This window comes from Mesoplodon mirus (genome assembly GCF_964341445.2).
Source record: "Mesoplodon mirus genome assembly, chromosome: 7".
NCBI lineage: Eukaryota > Metazoa > Chordata > Mammalia > Artiodactyla > Ziphiidae > Mesoplodon > Mesoplodon mirus.
In genome coordinates, this window is record NC_138983.1 from 86,557,386 (window position 1) to 86,577,898 (window position 20,513).

The window sequence follows — 20,513 nt, forward strand, 5'->3', positions numbered from 1 at the left end:
TCAACCTGCCATGTGGCTTACACTTCTGGTGGAATGCTCTGCAGGCAGTAGAATAGTTAAGAAACTAAAATGTCAGTGGTTGAAACTCGATTTGAGTTCAAACCGATGGAGCCTCTGGTTCATATATGCCTTGCTATAAAATATTCTTCTTCAGTTATAAGTGAAGCTCCAGTGGTAGGGGAGGCAAGAGCATGATGCATCAGTGTAATTATTTCTAGATAATTTCTTTGTAAAAAAACATTTTTTCCCCCAGATATCGGCAGCCACTTTAAATAATACTCAAATTGGGACCGGCTGATATTCAAAGATATGTGGAAATTATATAATATTCTATGTCAAATATATTTCAATTATTTAAAAAAAGGTATGTGGGGAATTCCCTGGCAGTCCAGTGGTTAGGACTCTGTGCTTCCACTGCTGGAGGCCTGGGTTTGATCCCTGGTCAGGGAACTAAGATCCTGCAAGCCGCGTGGTATGGCCAAAAATAAAAAAGGTATGTGGGAATAATTCAGCCTCATCCATGTACCTGAAAAAGACATGTCATTTTCTCAGGAAACCTCTGAAATGGGAGAATAACTGAAAGGAATATTTCAGCAAAATTGGGTTCAGTTCAAGAAAAAGATGCTCATTAATGTGTCAGCTACATGTCAAGGTAGCTGTTTGCACTAATAATTCCTACAGGACCTGTTACTTTCATTGTTTTTTCAAAACCAGGTTTGAAGGAGAGTCATTAGTTCATTTAAATATTAGAGCATGTATTTGTTGACTTGTTTTTTCTGTCTCCCTCACTAGAGCGTAACAGGGGGAAGGATCATGTCTGTCTTGTTCTCTGCTGAATTCTCAGAGCCTGGAAGAGGGCATGGCACGGGATAGGCCCCCCAAAATATTTCTTTGGATTAATGGACGGATGGGTGGATGGATGAATAAAGAACAGACAAACAGACACGGTCCTAACAGAGTTCTAGAAGGTTACTGGGCCCAACCTTTGCCTTCATGGAGCTTACAGTTTCCTGCTAGAATCTCCTAGGTTCACCATACACAATCTGTGTCCTTTCTAGAGCACCATTTCTAGGATTGAAACTGTGTACCTAGAATCGGTTACAGAGGGAAAGACAGTAAACAGAGAACAAGAGAACAAAGGCCCCCAAGCATTGACTATGGTTTTTTTTTCCTCTCTCCTTTTTTAAAATGTTTATTTATTTATATTTTTCTTATTAGTCACCCATTTTATACACATCAGTGTATACATGTAAATCCCAATCTCTCAATTCATCATACCACCACCCCCACCCCCTGCCGCTTTCTCCCCTTGGTGTCCATACGTTTGTTCTCTACATGTGTGTCTCCATTTCTGCTCTGCAAACTGGTTCATCTTTACCATTTTTCTAGGTTCCACATATATGCGTTAATATAGGATATTTGTTCTTCTCTTTCTGACTTACTTCACTCTGTATGGCAGTCTCTAGATGCATCCACGTCTCTACAAATGACCCAATTTTGTTCCTTTTTATGGCTGAGTAATATTCCATTGTATATATGTACCACTTCCTCTTTAACCATTCGTCCGTCGATGGGCATTTAGGTTGCTTCCATGATCTGGCTGTTGTAAATAGTACTGCAATGAACATTGGGGTGCATGTGGCTTTTTGAATTATGGTTTTCTCTGGGTATATGCCCAGTAGTGGGATTGCTGGGTCCTATGGTAATTCTATTTTTCGTTTTGTAAGGAACCTCCATACTGTTCTCCATCGTGGCTGTATCAATTTACATTCCCACCAACAGTGCAAGACGGTCCCCTTTTCTCCACACCTTCTCCAGCATTTGTTGTTTGTAGATTTTCTGATGATGCCCATTCTAACTGGTGTGAGGTGATACTTCATTGCAGTTTTGATTTGCATTTCTCTAATAATTAATGATGTTGAGCAGCTTTTCATGTGCTTCTTGGCCAGCGGTATATCTTCTTTGGAGAAACGTCTATTTAGGTATTCTGCACATTTTTGGATTGGGTTGTTTGTTTTTTTAATATTGAGCTGCATGAGCTCTTTATATATTTTGGATATTAATCATTTGTCAGTTGCTTCCTTTGCAAATATTTTCCCCCAGTCTGAGGGTTGTCTTTTCATCCTGTTTATGGTTTCCTTTGCTGTGCAAAAGCTTTGAAGTTTCATTAGGTCCCATTTGTTTATTTTGGTATTTATTTCCATTACTCTAGGAAGTGGATCAAAAAATATCTTGCTGTGATTTATGTCAAAGAGTGTTCTTCCTATGTTTTCCTCTAAGAATTTTAGAGTGTCTGGTCTTACATTTAGGTCTCTAATCCGTTTTGAGTTTACTTTTGTGTATGGCGTTAGGGAGTGTTCTAATTTCATTCTTTTACATGTAGCTGTCCAGTTTTCCCATCACCACTTATTGAAGAGACTGTCTTTTCTCCACTGTATATCCTTGACTCCTTTGTCATAGATTAGTTGACCATAGGTGTGTGGGTTTATCTCTGGGCTTTCTATTCTGTTCCATTGACCTATATTTCTGTTTTTGTGCCAGTACCATATTGTCTTGATTAGTGTGGCTTTGTAGTATAGGCTGAAGTTAGGGAGTCTGATTCCTCCAGCTCCATTTTTTTCCCTCAAGACTGCTTTGGCTATTCGGGGCCTTTTTTCTCTCCACACAAATTTTAAGCTTTTCTGTTCTAGTTCTCTAAAAAATGCCATTGGTAATTTGATAGGGATTGCATTGAATCTGTAGATTGCTTTGGGTAGTATAGCCATTTTCACAATATTGATGCTTCCAATCCAAGAACATGGTATATCTCTCCATCTGTTGCTATCATCTTTAATTGCTTTCATCAGTGTCTTACAGTTTTCTGCATACAGGTCTTTGTCTCCCTAGGTAGGTTTATTCCTAGCTATTGTATTTTTTGGTTGCAGTGGTACATGAGAGTGTTTCCTTAATTTCTCTTTCAGATTTTTCATCATTAGTGTATAGGAATGCAAGAGATTTCTGTGCATTCATTTTGTGTCCTGCAACTTGACCAAGTTCATTGATTAGCTCTAGTAGATTTCTGGTGGCATCTTTAGGATTCTCTCTGTAGAGTATCCTGTCATCTGCAAACAGTGACAGTTTTACTTCTTCTTTTTCAATTTGGATACCTTTTATTGCTTTTTCTTCACTGATTGCTGTGGCTAGGACTTCCAAAACTATGTTGAAGAATAGTAGTGAGAGTGGACATCCTTGTCTTGTTCCTGATCTTAGAGGAAATGCTTTCAGTTTTTCACCATTGAGAATGATGTTTGCTGTGCCTTTGTCATATATGGCCTTTACTATGGTGAAGTAGGTTCCCTCTATGCCCACTTTCTGGAGAGTTTTTATCATAAATCAGAGTTGAATTTTGTCAAAAGCTTTTTCTGCATCCATTGAGCTGATCATATGGTTTTTCTTTTTCAATTTGTTAATATGGTGTATCACATTGATTGATTTGCATATATTGAAGAATCCTTGCCTCTTTGGGATAAATGCCACTTGATCATGGTGTATGATCCTTTTAATGTGTTGCTGGATTCTGTTTGCTAGTATTTTGTTGAGGATTTTTGCATCTATATTCATCAGTGATATTGGTCTGTAATTTTCTTTTTTTGTAGTATCTTTGTCTGGTTTTGGTATCAGGGTGATGGTGGCCTCAGAGAATGAGTTTGGGAGTGTGCCTTCCTCTGCAATTTTTTGGAAGAGTTTGAGAAAGATGGGTGTTAGCTCGTCTCTAAATGTTTGATAGCATTCACCTGTGAAGCCTTCTGGTCCTGGACTTCTGTTTGTTGGAAGATTTTTAATCACAGTTTCAATTTCATTACTTGTGATTGGTCTGTTCATATTTTCTATTTCTTCCTGGTTCAGACTTGAAAGGTTATAACTTTCTAAGAATTTGTTCATGTCTTCCAGGTTGTCCATTTTATTGGCAGAGAGTTGCTTGTAGTTGTCTCTTAGGATGCTTTGTATTTCTGCAGTGTCTGTTGTAACTTCTTTTTCCTTTCTAATTTTATTGATTTGAGTCCTCTCCCTCTTTTTCTTGATGAGTCTGGCTAATGGTTTATCAATTTTGTTTAACTCCTCAAAGAACCATCTTTTAGTTTTATTGATCTTTGCTATTGTTTTCTTTGTTTCTATTTCATTTATTTCTGCTCTGATCTTTATGATTTCTTGCCTTCTGCTCACTTTGGGTTTTGTTTGTTCTTCTTTCTCTAGTTCCTTTAGGTGTAACGTTAGATTGTTTATTTGAGATTTTTCTTGTTTCTTGAGGTAGGCTTGTATAGCTATGAACTTCCCTCTTAGAACTATGGGATGCTTTTGCTGCATCCCATAGGTTTTGGATAGTCGTGTTTTCATTGTCATTTATCTCAAGGTATTTTTTGATTTCCTCTTTGATTTCTTCAGTGATCTCTTGGTTATTTAGTAACATACTGTTTAGCCTCTATGTGTTTGTTTTTTTTACAGGTTTTTCTCTGTAATTCATTTCTAATCTCATAGCGTTGTGGTCAGAAAAGATGCTTGATATGATTTTAATTTTCTTAAATTTCCTGAGGCTTGATTTGTGACCCAAAACGTGACCTATCCTGGAAAATGTTCCGTGCGCACTTGAGAAGAAAGTGCAATCTGCTGTTTTTGGACGGAATGTCCTACAAATACCAATTAAATCTATCTGGTCTATTGTGTCATTTAAAGCTTGTGTTTCCTTATTAATTTTCTCTTTGGATGATCTGTCCATTGGTGTAAGTGAGGTGTTCAAGTCCCCCACTATTATTGTGTTACTGTTGATTTCCTCTTTTAGAGCTGTTAGCGATTGCCTTTTGTATTGAGGTGTTCCTATGTTGGGTGCATATATATTTATAATTGTTATATCTTCCTCTTGGATTGATGCCTTGATCATTACGTAGTGTCCTTCCTTGTCTCTTGTAACATTCTTTATTTTAAAGTGTATTTTACCTGATATGAGTATTGCTACTCCAGCTTTCCTTTGATTTCCATTTGCATGGAATATCTTTTTCCATCCCCTCACTTTCAGTCTGTATGTGTCCCTAGGTCTGAAGTGGGTCGCCTGGAGACAGCATATAGATGGGTCTTGTTTTTGTATCCTTTCAGCAACCCTGTGTCTTTTGGTTGGAGCATTTGATCCATTCACGTTTAAGGTAATTATCGATATGTATGTTTCTATGACCATTTTCTTAATTGTTTTGGGTTTGTTTCTGTAGGTCCTTTTCTTCTCTTGTGTTTCCCACTTAGAGAAGTTCCTTTAACATTTGTTGTAGAGCTGGTTTGGTGGTGCTCAATTCTCTTAGCTTTTGCTTGTCTGTCAAGCTTTTGATTTCTCCATCGAATCTCAATGAGATCCTTGCTGGGTAGAGTAATCTTGGTTGTAGGTTCTTCCCTTTCATCACTTTAAGTATATCATGCCACTCCCTTCTGGTTGGTAGAGTTTCTGCTGAGAAATCAGCTGTTAACCTTCTGGGAGTTCCCTTGTATGTTATTTGTCATTTTTCCCTTGCTGCTGTCAATAATTTTTCTTTAATTTTTGCCAAGTTGATTACGATGTGTCTCGGTGTGTTTCTCCTTGGGTTTCTCCTGTATGGGACTCTCTGTGCTTCCTGGACTTGGGTGGCTATTTCCTTTCCGATGTTAGGGAAGTTTTTTTTTTGTTTTTTTTGTTTTTTTTTTTTTAATTTATTTTTGCTGTGTTGGGTCTTCGTTTCTGTGCGAGGGCTTCTCCTAGTTGTGGCAAGCGGGGACCACTCTTCATCGCGGTGCGTGGGCCTCTCAGTATCGCGGCCTCTCTTGTTGCGGAGCACAGGCTCCAGACGCGCAGGCTCAGTAGTTGTGGCTCACGGGACTAGTTGCTCCGCGGCATGCGGGATCTTCCCAGACCAGGGCTCGAACCCGTGTCCCCTGCATTGGCAGGCAGACTCCCAACCACTGCGCCACCAGGGAAGCCCCGGGAAGTTTTTGACTATAATCTCTTCAATATCTTCTCGGGTCCTTTCTCTCTCTCTTCTCCTTCTGGGACCCGTATAATGTGAACGTTGTTGTGTTTAATGTTGTCCCAGAGGTCTCTTAAGCTGTCTTCATTTCTTTTCATTCTTTTTTCTTTATTCTGTTCCGCAGCAGTGAATTCCACCATTCTGTCTTCCAGGTCACTTATCCGTTCTTTTGCCTCAGTTATTCTATTGATTCCTTCTAGTGTGTTTTTTTTTTCAGTTATTGTATTGTTCATCTCTGTTTGTTTGTTCTTGAATTCTTCTAGATCTTTGTTAAACATTTCTTGCATCTTCTCGATCTTTGCCTCCATTCTTTTTCTGAGGTCCAGGATCATCTTCACTATCATTATTCTGAATTCTTTTTCTGGAAGGTTGCCTATCTCCATTTCATTTAGTTGTTTTCTGGGGTTTTACCTTGTTCTTTCATCTGTTACATAGCCCTCTGCCTTTTCATCTTTTCTGTCTTTCTGTGAATATTGTTTTTGTTCCACAAGCTGCAGGATTGTAGTTCTTCTTGTTGCTGCTGTCTGCCCTCTGGTGGATGAGGCTATCTAAGAGGCTTGTGGAAGTTTCCTGATAGGAGGGACTGGTGGTGGGTAGAGCTGGCTGTGGCATTGGTAGGCAGAGCTCAGTAAAACTTTAATCTGCTTGTCTGCTGATGGGTGGGTCTGGGTTCCCTCCCTGTTAGTTGTTTGGCCTGAAGTGACCCAACACTGGAGCCTACCCGGGCTCTTTGGTGGGGTTAATGGCATACTCTGGGAGGGCTCATGCCAAGGAATACTTCCCAGAACTTCTGCTGCCAGTGTCCTTGTCCCTTGGTGAGCCACAGCTGCCCCCCGCCTCTGCAGGAGACCCACCAACACTAGCAGGTAGGTCAGGTTCAGTCTCCTATGGGGTCACTGCTCCTTCCCCTGGGTCCCAATGCACACACTACTTTGTGTGTGCCCTCCAAGAGTGGAATCTCTCTTTCCCCCAGTCCTGCCAAAGTCCTGCAATCAAATCCCACTAGCCTTCAAAGTCTGAGTCTCTAGGAATTCCTCCTCCCATTGCCGGACCCCCAGGTTGGGAAGCCCGACGTGGGGCTCAGAACCTTCACTCCAGTGGGTGGACTTCTGTGGTATAAGTGTTCTCCAGTTTGTGAGTCACCCACCCAGCAGTGATGGGATTTGATTTCATTGGGATTGCGCCCCTCCTACTGTCTCTTTGCGCCTTCTCCTTTGTCTTTGCATGTGGGGTATCTTTTTTGGTGAGTTCCAGTGTCTTCCTGTCGATGATTGTTCAGCAGTTAGTTGTGATTCCAGTGTTCTCGAAAGAGGGAGTGACAGCATGTCCTTCCACTCCGTCATGTTGAACCAAATCTGACTACGGTTTTAAGCAGAATTATGCACTGAGGCCAAAATTCATCAATTTCCAATTGCTTTTTTATCAACGTTGTTGAGATATAATTTATGTACCAGATCAGTGGCCAATTTTAAAGTAGTTCTTTAAAACTTAAGAAAATTTTTTTTTTTCTTTTGGATTTAGTTTCAGGAGGAAGGAAGTTGACTGGTAAATCCAGACATTCTGGGTGGAGAATTTTTGGTGAAATTCCCTATAAATGAACCAGCAGCTGCCTTCAGGGTTTGATAAAGGCCTCAGTGTTTGGAACACTGTGGGGTTCCTTCTCCCCATCTCCAGCTCTTTCTGGCTGGGTCCGGGTGGGTGTGAGAAGTGGTCACTGAAGCGACAGGAGTTGGGTGGAAATGCAAAGTGGGTGTGAAAGCATGAGGTGTACAAGGTGGCAGAGCTGAGCCCAAATCACATCACTGTCTCTCACTTGCTGTGCAAGCTGTAACAAGCTCCTGGGCATCGCTGAGAGTGCCTCAGTCTCCTCATCTGTAGAATGGCATGTGTCAGAAGACTGAGGTTTAAATAGCTAATGAGGGGACTTCCCTCATGGTGCAGTGTTTAAGAATCCCCCTGTCAATGCAGGGGACAGGAGTTCGAGCCCTGGTCCAGGAAGATCCCACATGCTGTGGAGAAACTATGCCCGTGGGCCACAACTACTGAGCCTACACTCTAGAGTCCGTGAGCCACAGCTACTGAAGCCCTCATGCTGCAACTACTGAAGCCCACGTGCCTGGAGCCCATGGTCTGCAGCAAGAGAAGCCACTGCAATGAGAAGCCCATGCACCACAGTGAAGAGTAGACCCTGCTCACTGCAACTTGAGAAAGCCCGTGCACAGCAACGAAGACCCAATGCAGCCATAAATAAATAAATTAAATAAATAAATAAATAAATAAGCTAATGCACCCAAAGCACCTGCACCGGGGCCTGAACATGGTAGGCACTTAATCAAATCTAATATTGTTCTTACAAGGCTAGAAACTTGCCAACCCTGCACTCCCTGGAACTGTACTCCTCACCATGCTGTGCTCACTGCCCATTTCTAACTACCCGGGTGGCTCCCCCCAGGCTCTACCTGAGAGCTGTCACCCTGTGTTGTGACCCCAAGGCCCCGACCCACTTGTCTCTGAGCCCTACCTGGTTTTTCAAGCTCTGGATCTCTCTCTGTTGGGCATCGTCCTCTTCATGCAGAACCTGAAACTTGGGCGGGATCACCCTCTCCTTCTGCCTGGAGGCAGCTGTTTCCAACAGCTTCTGGCTCAGGTTGGCCAATTGGTTCTGCAGGCTTGCTATCACGGTGTCTTTGTATTTAGATTCAAGTTCAAAATCGGAGAGACGGCTGACTTCTTTTCCCAGCAGCAGAATTATTTCATCCTGGGTGGAGGCCAGATGGGAAATTTACTAGGTGTGGGTCTGGGTGTAAGGCTGAGCTCATTTAAAGAAACACAGGAAAAATATGGTATCATTCTTTGGGAAGGTGAGGGCAGGCAGGGAGGGAAAAAGCAGACTTTCAAGGCTATCTCTGTCACTTCGAAAATCTCATAGAGACAAGAATTGGGTTAAAATGAGGTAACTGTATATAGACTCTTGTAATGGATGTCTATACCTCACAGGTACGGAAACTTTCCTTTCCCCGAGAATTAGACTTTCATATTAAGAACAACCATCCCACTTGGGAACTTTTGTTGCTAGAAAGTTTACTTAGAGTGTTTTCATTTATAATATACAGCCTAGCATACTGGGGACCTAGGAAAGGTAGTTAGGAAAACAACATTCTGTTTGACCACATTCTGCCTATAATGAGGGTTATTTGTTTTAACTTAAAACATTCTGAACTATTTGTTTTCCCTTTCCTCTCTTCTAATATTTCCTGCCTCTTTTGGCTATTCATGTATGAATTTTTTCCAGGTAACTCAATCTGGAAAGTAAATGAGACAGGAATACTGATTTATTTGCATGGGCTCATGTCAACTTTCGGCTGGAAAAACAAAATTGCTGGTAGACTGTACCCACAGGTATAATTAACCCTGTCCTCCATCTCTCCAGTGAAAAAGCTCTGCAGCCAAAGAATTGGTTAGGTTTTCCAAAAAAGGAAAAAAAAATTCCCCCAAACTTCTCACCAGACGTTATCAATAAAATGTCAGAAAAACTGAAGAAGAAGAAGAAGAAAAAATTCCCCAGAGGCCTTTTCCAAAGCAGTCACGGGAGGAGGTAAATGGGCAATTTCTGGGCCAGCTCATTCCCAGGAGAGCCGTCCAGTCAGCCTCACGACCTGCTAGCTCCGTGACCTGGGGAAGGACAGGGTCTTGCTCATGAGAAAGCCTGTCTGACATTGCCAGCTGCTGCCAGGGGCCTTCCTTTGGGTCCTTGTGAAAGTTGGTGGCAAAACTTCAAGAGAGAGCATCAGACATATTCCCTACTCCTGGGCAGTTTCCCCTGTTTCACCCTGTTATGATCAGCCAGGTGCTTATTCATTTTTCATGCAACAAACTTTCATCGGGCAGCAACTAAGTGCCAGGCCCCGTGACAGTGCTGGAATATAAGAAGTTTGCAGAGGGCAGTGGACAGCTGTGGGTTCTGCTTTCCTGCTGAGGGTCCCCTTGCCCTTCTGGAGGGAGCGTTCCTCCTTCCATGGGGTCTGGGTAGGATTGTCAGTCATGTGCCCTGCTCCTTCCTGTCCCACCTCCCCATGTGCATGTGGCCCAAGCTGGTCAATCAGAGATTTCACACATCGATTACAGAGGGAGAGGATCTTGCCTTCTTTTGGATCATAAACTTTAAATATGTAGGCTTGTTTGCCTGAGTTTGTCTTTTCTGACACACAAAGCCAGCCTCATGTAGAAAGCCAGACTCTGAGGGAAACAGAGGGGAGAGGTTGGTAGTGAGGAGGTGTTCTGATGACATTATTCAAGCTCCTGAATCTAGCCATACCTGAAGCTAGTGGCCCTTTAAATTTTCCAATAAGTTGAGCTAATCGATGCTCCCCCTCAAGCTAATTTGTTTATTGTCACTTGAAGGAGTCCTGGCAAGTTAGGGTAGAAATGGCTTATAAAGAGAAAGAATTCTTTCTATTATAAATAGAAAAAATGATAAATGGCTTATAAACATTTTCTATAAATAGAAAAAATTATAGTGGTTGCACTATATTTCCGAGTTAAAATTGAGGCAGGTTGAAAAATGGCAACAAATACTTTGCAGTTTTGCCATCCAGTCTATTTCGCCACCCTCTAGTCTGGGCTGGCCCCGTGACTTGCTTTAACCAACGGAATGGAGTGGAAGTGATGCTGCATGATCTCCAGGCAAGTTCTTACAGGCTGTGCAGCTTCTGCTCTGGCCCCCTGGGAACCCCGAGACCACCGTGCTGTGATGAAAAACCACATGCACAAAGGGGCGCACCAGTCCAGGCGTCCTGGCTGAGGCCCTAGATGTGGGAAGGAGGCCAATGGAGACCGACCACCAAACTGGCCAAGCCAGCGGCTGACTGAGGCCGCATGAGTGAGGCCAGGGGACGCGAGCAAAGGAACCTTCCAGGTCAACCCATAGATTCTGGGGAATAATGAATTGCTGTTTGAAGCCGCTAAGTTTGGGGATGGCTTGTTACACAGCGATAAATACAGAATCTGAGCGTGGCTTCTCGCCTTTCTGCAACATTTTTCAGAGTCTGGTCCCAGGATGCCTGGGTTGGAACCCCCTGCCTCCTGAAGGTTTGGATTTCCGTGTCTGACAAGAACCCCAGGTAGGTCTGCTCCTCACAAACTCTGAGAATTGCTGCAGGAGCAGGCCCTGGCCCTGAAGGAAAGCGAGATATTATAGACTGCTTCTTTTAGAGTAACTTTCGAGTCGTGTCTAAGTGGGGAGAAATTGACCTGGGCCCTTCCCAGGATGGCTTGAATCCACCTGTTCTGCTTGCATCCCTGCTTTAAACCTCTCTGGTTCTTTAACGAGTCTCTTGGCCCAGGCCTCCCTGACTTCAGGGCTCAATTCCTCCTGCTAGGAACGTGTTTTTGCATCACTGTTCCATCACTGAAGGTTGACCAAGTGATTACTGTGTGGGAGTTAGAAGTACCCGCTGAGAAGCTAACCAGACCTCGCTTTGAATCCTAACACTGCTCCTTGCACTGGGCAGCCGTGAACACATCACTGAACCTCTCTGAGCTTCAGTTTCCTCATCTGCAAAGTGAGGCTGATAAAATCTATTTTGAAGTTGGTGAAGATTAACGAGCTAATAAATGTCAAGTGCACAGGACATGGCCCAGCACACAGTAGGTGCTCAGTACCTTGTAGTTGTAGATGTTATTTGGGATAAAATGAGCAGTGGCCAAACCTGGCTGAATGTCTTGGGAGGAAGAGGTGGTTTCTTGGAAGTAGGAAAAAGGGACAGTCCTTGAGACACAGAGAACAAGAGGCAGTGGCAATCTCTCCATGGTCCCTCTTGCTGCTGTAGCTCTGTGCTTCCCCAAGACCCCTCACCTTATCGTGCTGGGACAGGTCCTGGTCCACAAAAATTTCTCTGTAGGGCTCTGCCCCAGGAATTTCCTCGGCCACTGATTGTTCCGACAGTTCCGCCGCGTTGGTCCACACTAACACACAAGATCAACAGAGAATGCAGAGGAGACTGTGAGTTTCCCCAAAGTCTTAAAGAATATTTTCAGATTAACCTTCACGTTCATGAGACTTATGCACTGAAAGCATTACAGGGGGACTGGAAAGGGTAAGAGCTGCCTCATTTCTCTTCCCCAGCGTTAACTGCACTGATGCACTGTGGTGTGCCTCTTTCCAGACTTTTTTCTATGCCGCATAAGAGCTGATGACCTTGGGCAAGTCATTTGCTCTTTCTAAGCCTTCGTTTCCACATACATAATTCAGGATCCCTGATAGTCTCTGTTATAAAGGGCTATCTGGAGATTAAATAGAATAATGATATAGAGCAGGGGTTGGCAAACTATGGCCCTGCGGCCAAATCTGGCCTTCTGCCTATGTTTGTAAATAAAGTTTTATTGCAACACAGCCACAGTGATTCATTTACATATTATTTATGGCTGCTTTCCAGCTACAAAGGCAGAGCTGAGTAGTTGCAGCAGAGACCATGTGACCCACAAGTCCTAAAGTATTTACTATCTGGCTCTTTACAGGAAAAGTTTGCTGACCCCTCATGTAGCGCATTTAGCGCTAAACATTAGCTATATTTTTTATTGCAGTCATATCTTGTCAAAAAACAAAAATGCATTTACATGACAGAGATTCTTATCCAGCTTACTTTTCAGCTAACAATATCAAAAACATCTCCCCATGTCAGTATTTGTAGCTGTACTTGGTTCTTTTCCAGGGTAGCATTGTGGTCCATTGTCCAAGTGTGCCAAACGTGTTTAACTAGGATCCACTTGATAGACATTTAAGCTTTCCTACATTTTTTCTTATTTACCCCAGTATTACAAGGCCTTTTTATATGACTTTCAGGGATTATGGCATTGTGTTTGGGGACCCCACTCTGTATCACATCAGACATCTCGCAATTCACTCACATCAACACTGAATACATTTCTTTTTATTGGTGTAGAAACGTTTGTAAAGATTTCTATAATTCTACGTGTGAGATCACTTGGGCCCAAGCGGCATATTTTAAATTTCCAAGTGACTATGGTTTCTGGACAGTCACTGCACATTCTTATCTTCTTGTGAAGTGAGAAACTGAACAAATTGTTTTCAGTGGTGATGAAACTTTAATGAGTATTAACATTAATGATGAATGAAGCACGCACTGTCATGTTTGTGGACATTCATCATTTATTCATTTTGCTTCTATATTTTTTATTTATGCATTTTAGAGTCAAAGATCCCTGCCCCCCAGCCAGGTCTCAAACCTCTTTGTGGACCCCAGAACCTCTAGTGGACATAGCTGATGGCCTGTGGTGCCCAGAGAATGCACAGCCTTGCGTGTTGAATGAGCAGCCCTGGCCACAGTGTTTCCTGGGGCACGAGGAACAGAAGGGCCTGGAACTTCAGCAGCTGCCCATTTTCTCTCCCTCCACCTCCCAGCTAGGTCCATGATTAGAAAACTTTTATTTGAAGCTCACTGCCCCCATCTGACTCTCTTGGATCCTGAGCAGCAAAGTCCTAACTGACTACAGCAGCAGTGACTGATAGAGAAATAATGTGAGCTACAGAATGCAATTTTCAATTTTCTCGTAGTCACGTTAAAAAGGTAAAAAGAAGAGAGGAATTTTTAATGATCAATTTTATTTAACCCAATACATTAAAAAGCATCATTTCAACACGTAATCGACAAAAAATATGGAGATATTTTATATTCTTTTTCTTCGAGGCATGAAGCCTTTGAAATCTGGGGTTTATTTTACACTGACTGTGTATCTCAATTTGGAAACTGAGTTTTCAGGAGGAAGATTTCATCTGTTTTCAGATTCCTCAAGAAATCGGCTCCCACTGGAGGAAGGTACTGACGGGCCTGTGTCCCCAGGGAGGGCCTCGGGGTCTGACCCTAAATGGGCCCCTGTCCAGTCTCAGCTTAGAGTTCTGGCGTCTGATGCCATCTCTAGGGGTGACTCCGGCTGCCTCTACGACCGTGTCGTGGCTGTCTTGAGGGACGCTTCCCTGCAAGATGATGGCCGGAGGGGGGACTTCATCAAACTTACAGAACAGGCTGATCGATGGGGTCACTTTACTGGGGAAGGTGTGTTTACTCAAAGTCTTTGTGGGGCTAGAATTTGCTCTGAGACTTGCTTTCCTTACACCCAGGCAGGGAGGTGCGGGAGCAGTTACCCCTCACCTGCCCCAAACTTCTTTACTGGCTACTGTTATTTATCAAAAAGAACCTAAGGGCCATGTATGACCAAACCGGCTTAACTCTAGATGCTGGATCCTTCGGAGGTCCCAGTGGGGAGAAGCCCCAGGGAGAGTCGGGAGGGCTGGGGCGGTGGGAAGGCGGATATGGGGACGCAGGCACTTTAAGAATTTTCGGGCATGAGCTGTTGGCCAAAAGGCAGGGGAGTTACTTTAATATTTTAACAACCCCCAGCTGTCCTGGTGCGCTCCAATAATCACCAGTCTGCACCAGGGGCAGTATGTGTGCACCTTAACTGTGTCTTTCAGACATTGTAAGTTGTAAATAAAAGTTAAATAACAATCATGGTTAGGTAATAACTTAATTTTTAAATTTTAATATTTAAAATTTAAATATTAAAATTATTAAAATATTAAAATTTAAATATTAAAATATTAAATATTTTAATATTTACTGAATGTTCGCTATGCACCTGGCGCTGTGCTCAGCACTTACACTCAGGATACGATTTCGTCTTCATAACAACCCAGTGAGATAGGCATTATTATTCCCATCTCCATTTTATACGTGAGAGGTATGAGGCACAGAGACGTCAAGTCATCTGCTCAAGGACACACAGCTGGTAAGTGGTAGAGTCAAGGGATGAACCTAAGTTTGTTGGATTCAGAGCCTATGCTTTTAACCACTATGCAGTCAATGTATTGAAGTGGGAAGATGTTTATGATATATTATTGAATTTTAAAAATCAGGTAGGGAATTCCTTGGCAGTCCAGTGATTAGGATTCTGTGCTTCCACTGCAGGGGGCACAGGTTCCATCCCTGGCTGGGGAACAAAGATCCTGCAAGCTGAGCAGCACGGCCAAAAAAAGAAAAAAAAAGAAGGTTACCTATGTTAGGTTCATATGATCCCATTACTGGGAATATATATATATATATATGAATCAAGATGCTATTTTAATAAGTCACTCCACATATTTTCTTTTCTCAGTAATTCTTCCCCACCTCCCATGAGCTCTTGCCATTAAGATTTGGCCTTGGAGCTGACGTTTTATTGCCTTGTGGTACAGGGAGGATGAGTATTAACTAGAACAGGGTGAGTTTTCCCCAGGCAAAATGACGTTTTGACTTTTGACAATGTCTGGAGACATTTTTGAGAACCACAGTTAGGGGGGGTGGTGGTGGTGTTGCTACTGGTATCTCTGGTGGGTAGGAGTCAGGGATGCTGCTAAACACTCTACAGTGGACAGGACAGATCCTTCAACAAGGAGTTAGGCGACCCACCTGTCACTGTGCCAAGATTGAGAAACCCTGACCTGATCTGCAGTAAATAAATCCTTGGCTTTGGGTTTTCAAATAGAATTTTTCAAGTCTAAAGCAAGGTGACAGTCTAACAGTAAACCAATTTAATTGGAAGAGCCCAGCTTTGCTAAGAGAGGAAAGAGCTTTCTTGGAACCCTTAAAAAGAGGTGTTTTCTGTCAAGAGACAGCATGGAGGACTGGAGCACAGAGTTTTCTCTAAAGCGTGGAGTAGAGAGGCCCAGACACAAAGGAACTCCCCATGACACGGGAAGATGAAAGTCCTTTTCTGAGGATGGCGAGTGTGTCAGGGGAACGAGGGCAAACGTTTGGAAACATGAGACCTGGCTGAGAGGCTGAGGAGATAGAGCCCAGGTAGATGTGAGGGACTCTAAGTCATACGACTCATCCTTCATTTCTCCAGGGGGAATCCAAGTCCTTCAGAGAAGCCCCAAGTTCAGCATGGCACTGGAGAAACCGGTGATTACAGTGGAAAAATTTAAATGGCGGAGTGAAAAAAAGAAAAGAAACAGCCCATGTGCCATGTGTCCAAAGGACACATTAAAAAAAAACCCCAAAAACCCTGTATATATGTTCATAAGACAGAACATGATGCATACAACAAAATGAATGAATCTCAGAAATACTATGCTGAGTGAAAAAAGCCTTCCACAAAGGAACATGTACTACATGGTTCTGTGTACTTGAGATTCTAGAACAGGAATATCTAATCCATGGCGGGAAGAGAATTCAGAAGAGTGGGTGCCTCTGGGGCCTGGGGCTGGGAATTGACTGGGGAGGGACATGAGGGAACTTTCTGGGGTGATGGTAATGTTCTATATCTTGATAGGAATTTGGGTTACATAGTTGTGCACGACTGGCAAAACTCAGTGAGCACATTCAAGATCTACACCTTTCAGGGTGTGGTAGCCAGTCTCCAAGATGGCCCCACTGATTCTTGTCTCCTGGTATTCAGACCCTTGCATCATCCTCTCCAATACTGGATGGACTTTATATTAGTTAGCTGGGGCTGCCATAACAAAACACCACAGGAGGTCTTAACAAAAGAAATTCATTTTCTCACAGTTCTGGAGGCTGGAAGTCCAAGATCAAGGTGTGGGCAGGGTTAGGCCTCTCTCCTTGGCTTGCAGACGGCCACCTTCCTGCTGTGTCCTCACATGCCCTTTTCTCTGTGCACGTGCATCCCTGGCGTCTCTCTCTCTCTTCTTACAAGGACACCAGCCCTTGGATTAGGGCCCACCCAATCATCTCATTTGAACTTACTCATCTATTTCAATACACTATCTCCAAATATGGTCACATTCTGCGATATTGGGATTGAGGCCTCAGCATATGCATTTTGGGGGAATGCAATTCAGTCCGTAACAAAGCTTCTCTATGTAACCAAGGATATTGCAGAAATGACACAGTTTGATTCCTGAGGTTAGATCATAAAAGACATTGCAGCTTCTGCCTCACTCGCTAGGACCACTTGTCTGGAGGAGCTGGCAGCTTGAGGATGCTCAAGCAACGTATGGAGAGGTGCACTTAGTGAAGAACTGAGGCCTCTTACCAAAAGCCATGGGAGTGACCCATCCTAGAGGTGGGTCCTCCAGCCCCAGACAAGCCCCCAGAGGACCACAGCCCAGCCACCACCATTACTACCACCTCATGGACAAGCCTGAGCAAGAATCCCCCAGCTAAGCCATTCCCAACTTCCTGACTCAGAGAAACTAGGAGATAATAAATGTTTACTGTTGTTTTAGGCCATTACATCCTGCAGTAATTTGTTATGCAACAATAAGTAGCAAATACAGGTTTGGGCACCAGGAGTGGTGCAAGATTTAACAAAAACCCTAAAATGTGGAGTGGTTTGGGATGGAACAGTGGCCAGAAGCTGGAGGACTTTGGCCAAGAGTCTTTGAGAAAGCGTGAATAGTCTTAGTAGAAGTCCGATGGTCTTTGAGGAGGCCGTGAGGGAAGGGTTCCAGGAAAGTGAGGAAAATGTTACTGGGGTTAAGGGATCCTTGTTAGGTGGTGGCAGAAGGTTTCCTAACACGTTGCCTGTGGTCATGAGGAAGGTAGAAAATGTTTGTGATGAGGCTGAGTGGTCAAGCTAAAGAGAGTCCCAGACAGAGTCTTGGAAGGTGCTGCCTGGTTACTTCTTGCTACTTATAGTGAAATGTGAGGGGGAGAGACAGTTAAAGGAAGGGCTGTTAAATCAGGGCAATGTTCTGGGCTTGAAAATTCCCTGCCTCTCCAGGTGGCAAATGAAGTGTAAGAAACAGGTTCTGGGCAAAGATCAAATCAAGGGCACTCTCAAGAAAACACAGTCCAGAGAAGAAGCTGAGGGTGTGGTTGTAAAATCCTTTGTTAAGAATACAGATCCAGGGCAGTGTCCAAGAGAACCCTTCGGTCAAAGAACTGGGCTTTTAAGAAGCTTCTGTCCTTTGTCAGTCTTTGTAGAAGCCCATGGTGGAAGGGCTTGTGACAAAAAAGTCTCTGGGCGTGGTTTTTGCCTGATAGGATGAACCCCAATAAGAAGCACTGCCAACTCAGACTGACAGAGACCCACAAAAGTCAAAGAAGCGTCTGGACCCCCAAGCTTCTACAGGCAGGAAGCAGGCTATAAAACTATGCAGCCACATCCATGGGACACCTTTCATAGGAAAGGGAGGACGACTCAGAAGGCGGAACTCACGGACCAGGGGCAGAGCCAAGAGCCCTGGAAAGTCATTTCTGGGCAAGAGTTGGACTGAAGCCCAGTCAAGGAACTGCCGATATTTTCCCAGCTGGACTTCAGAACTGCTTTGGGCCAGGGACTCCTGTGTGTTTCCTGTTTTTCTTCTTTTGGAACAAGAGGAGTGTATGTAGCAGTTATGCTATGTCTGTCCCACCAATATGTGCTGGGTGTGTGAGGGACAGACCCTTTGTTCAGAGGTCTTCAGATTTCTGGAAGTAGTACTTGATGAGCTGAACATAAGGTACTACACCCATGAGCCCCATCTGTACCTGGACTTGATTTAGACGAGATTCTGGAATTTGAGCCGATGCTGTTACTGGGGTGAGATTTTGGGGGGCCTCGGGAGAGAGGAGGAGGAGTGTGAATCATTGAGGACCCGAGGGCAGGCTGTGGTAGCCGGCCTCCAAGATGACTGCTGATAATCCCCGCCTCCTGGTCTTCAGGCCTGTGTGTAGTCTTCTCCCACACTGGAGGGTGACGCCCTGGGTAACCATCAGGATATTGCAGCAATGACAGAGCATGACTTCTGAGGCTTAGTCACAAGAGATGTTGCCATTTCCATCTTGTCCTCCAGGATCACTTGCTCAGGAGGAGCAGCTGCCGTGTCATGAGAACGCTCGAGCCACTCTCTGGGGAGGCCCACGTGGTGAGGAACCGGGGCCTCCTGCTGACACCCATGTGAGCAGCCGTGTTCGAAGTGGATCCTGCGGCCCAGGTCAAGCCTTCAGATGACTGCAGCCTTACGAGGGACCCTGAGCCACAGCCGTCCTGCTAAGCTGCTGCCAAATTCCTGACCCCACAGAAACCGTATAGATGATAACACATGTTTGATTTTGCTTTAGGCTACTACGTTTGGGGAGAATTCGTTATGCAATCATGATAACTAATACACATTCTGTGTTCATTTTACATGAAGGAGACAAAAAATGTTGAGTTCTAGTTAATGGTATATGTGCTAAAACATTTAGGGGGAGGACTACAGATGTGTGCTATTTATTTTGAAATGCATCCAAAAAATAAGATGGATTAATGCAGGACAAGAAGGATGGGTAGACAGAAATGTAATAAAGAGTACAGCAAAGTGTTAGCGGTAGAATTAGGAGGAGAGCTGTCTCTGTAAAATTCTTTTTGCTTTGCTGTATGTTTGAACGTTTTCACATTAAAATGCTGGGGGGGGGCTTCCCTGGTGGCGCAGTGTTTGAGAGTCTGCCTGCCAATGCAGGGGACACTGGTTCGAACCCTGGTCTGGGAAGATCCCACATGCCACGGAGCAGCTGGACCCGTGAGCCACAACTACTGAGCCTGCGCGGCTGGAACTTGTGCTCCGCAACAAGAGAGGCCGCGATGGTTAGAGGCCCGTGCACCACGATGAAGAGTGGCCCCTGCTCGCCGCAGCTGGAGAAAGCCCTCGCATAGAAGTGAAGACCCAACACAGCCATAAATAAAGAAATAAATAAAATTAAATTTAAAAAAAATGCTGGGGGGAAATGGCTGAGTAATTTCTTAACTTGGGTGGTTGGTACATGAGCGTTCCTTAGATGATGATGATGATGATGTAAACTGCAGAGATACCTTTCATTTGCTCCTTAGTCTGTTTATTTCAGAATAATAACTATTATTTGAATGGCTGAGGGAAGTGACTAGGTAAGTGGTCCTGAGTGAGACCAGGGAAGGGTGTGGAGGCATCGAGAGACCTGGGGACTCAGAGGGGTCTGGGGCTGGGACACAGAAAACAGAGAATGGGACCTTCACACCAGTGGCCACAGAAGAAACCTGGGAATCATGCCAGGGACTAAGTCGACCCAGCTACTCTGCCAGTAAGCCTGGCAAGGCCAAGAGGATGGTGACAGACAGGAAGTCTCCTCCCCAAATGCCATGAGGCCTTCTGGGGGGGAGGGGAGAGAAGGAAACCCTGATGGCTGTGTGTCCCCAAAGTGACCAGGCTGTGAGTGACAGTCACTGAGATAACCAGCCTTAAATTTGACTGAAAAGCGTTATTTTAGATTAGATTGAATACATAACCTCCGGAGAAGTAATTTTCTCCATAAGCCTCAGTCTCCTCTTACCTGTAAAATGGTAATAAAATATTTAAAAACCTCTTAAGGCAAGAGGGATTTCAGTTACCAATATGTCTGTACATCTGAGTTGAAGTATATAAATTTAGATTCTGATACAGATTCATATATATTCATATATATGTACAAACACACACACACACACTCACCACAGAGGTACTGACGTGTGCAGATGGACAGAGCACAGTCTTGGAGG

At 43.9% G+C, this 20,513-nt stretch overlaps 2 protein-coding genes across 2 annotated transcripts in view; both read right to left on the reverse strand.

Moving 5' to 3' along the window:
- LOC309808850 (forkhead-associated domain-containing protein 1-like) overlaps positions 1-20,513 on the reverse strand; it is a gene marked incomplete at both ends in the record, with an annotated part of 409,265 nt that overhangs the window by 141,679 nt on the left and 247,073 nt on the right. The gene's annotated exons all lie outside the window — the stretch shown is intronic.
- The window catches only part of LOC309808032 (forkhead-associated domain-containing protein 1-like), a gene marked incomplete at both ends in the record, with an annotated part of 57,804 nt that overhangs the window by 720 nt on the left and 36,571 nt on the right, over positions 1-20,513 (reverse strand). The gene's annotated exons all lie outside the window — the stretch shown is intronic.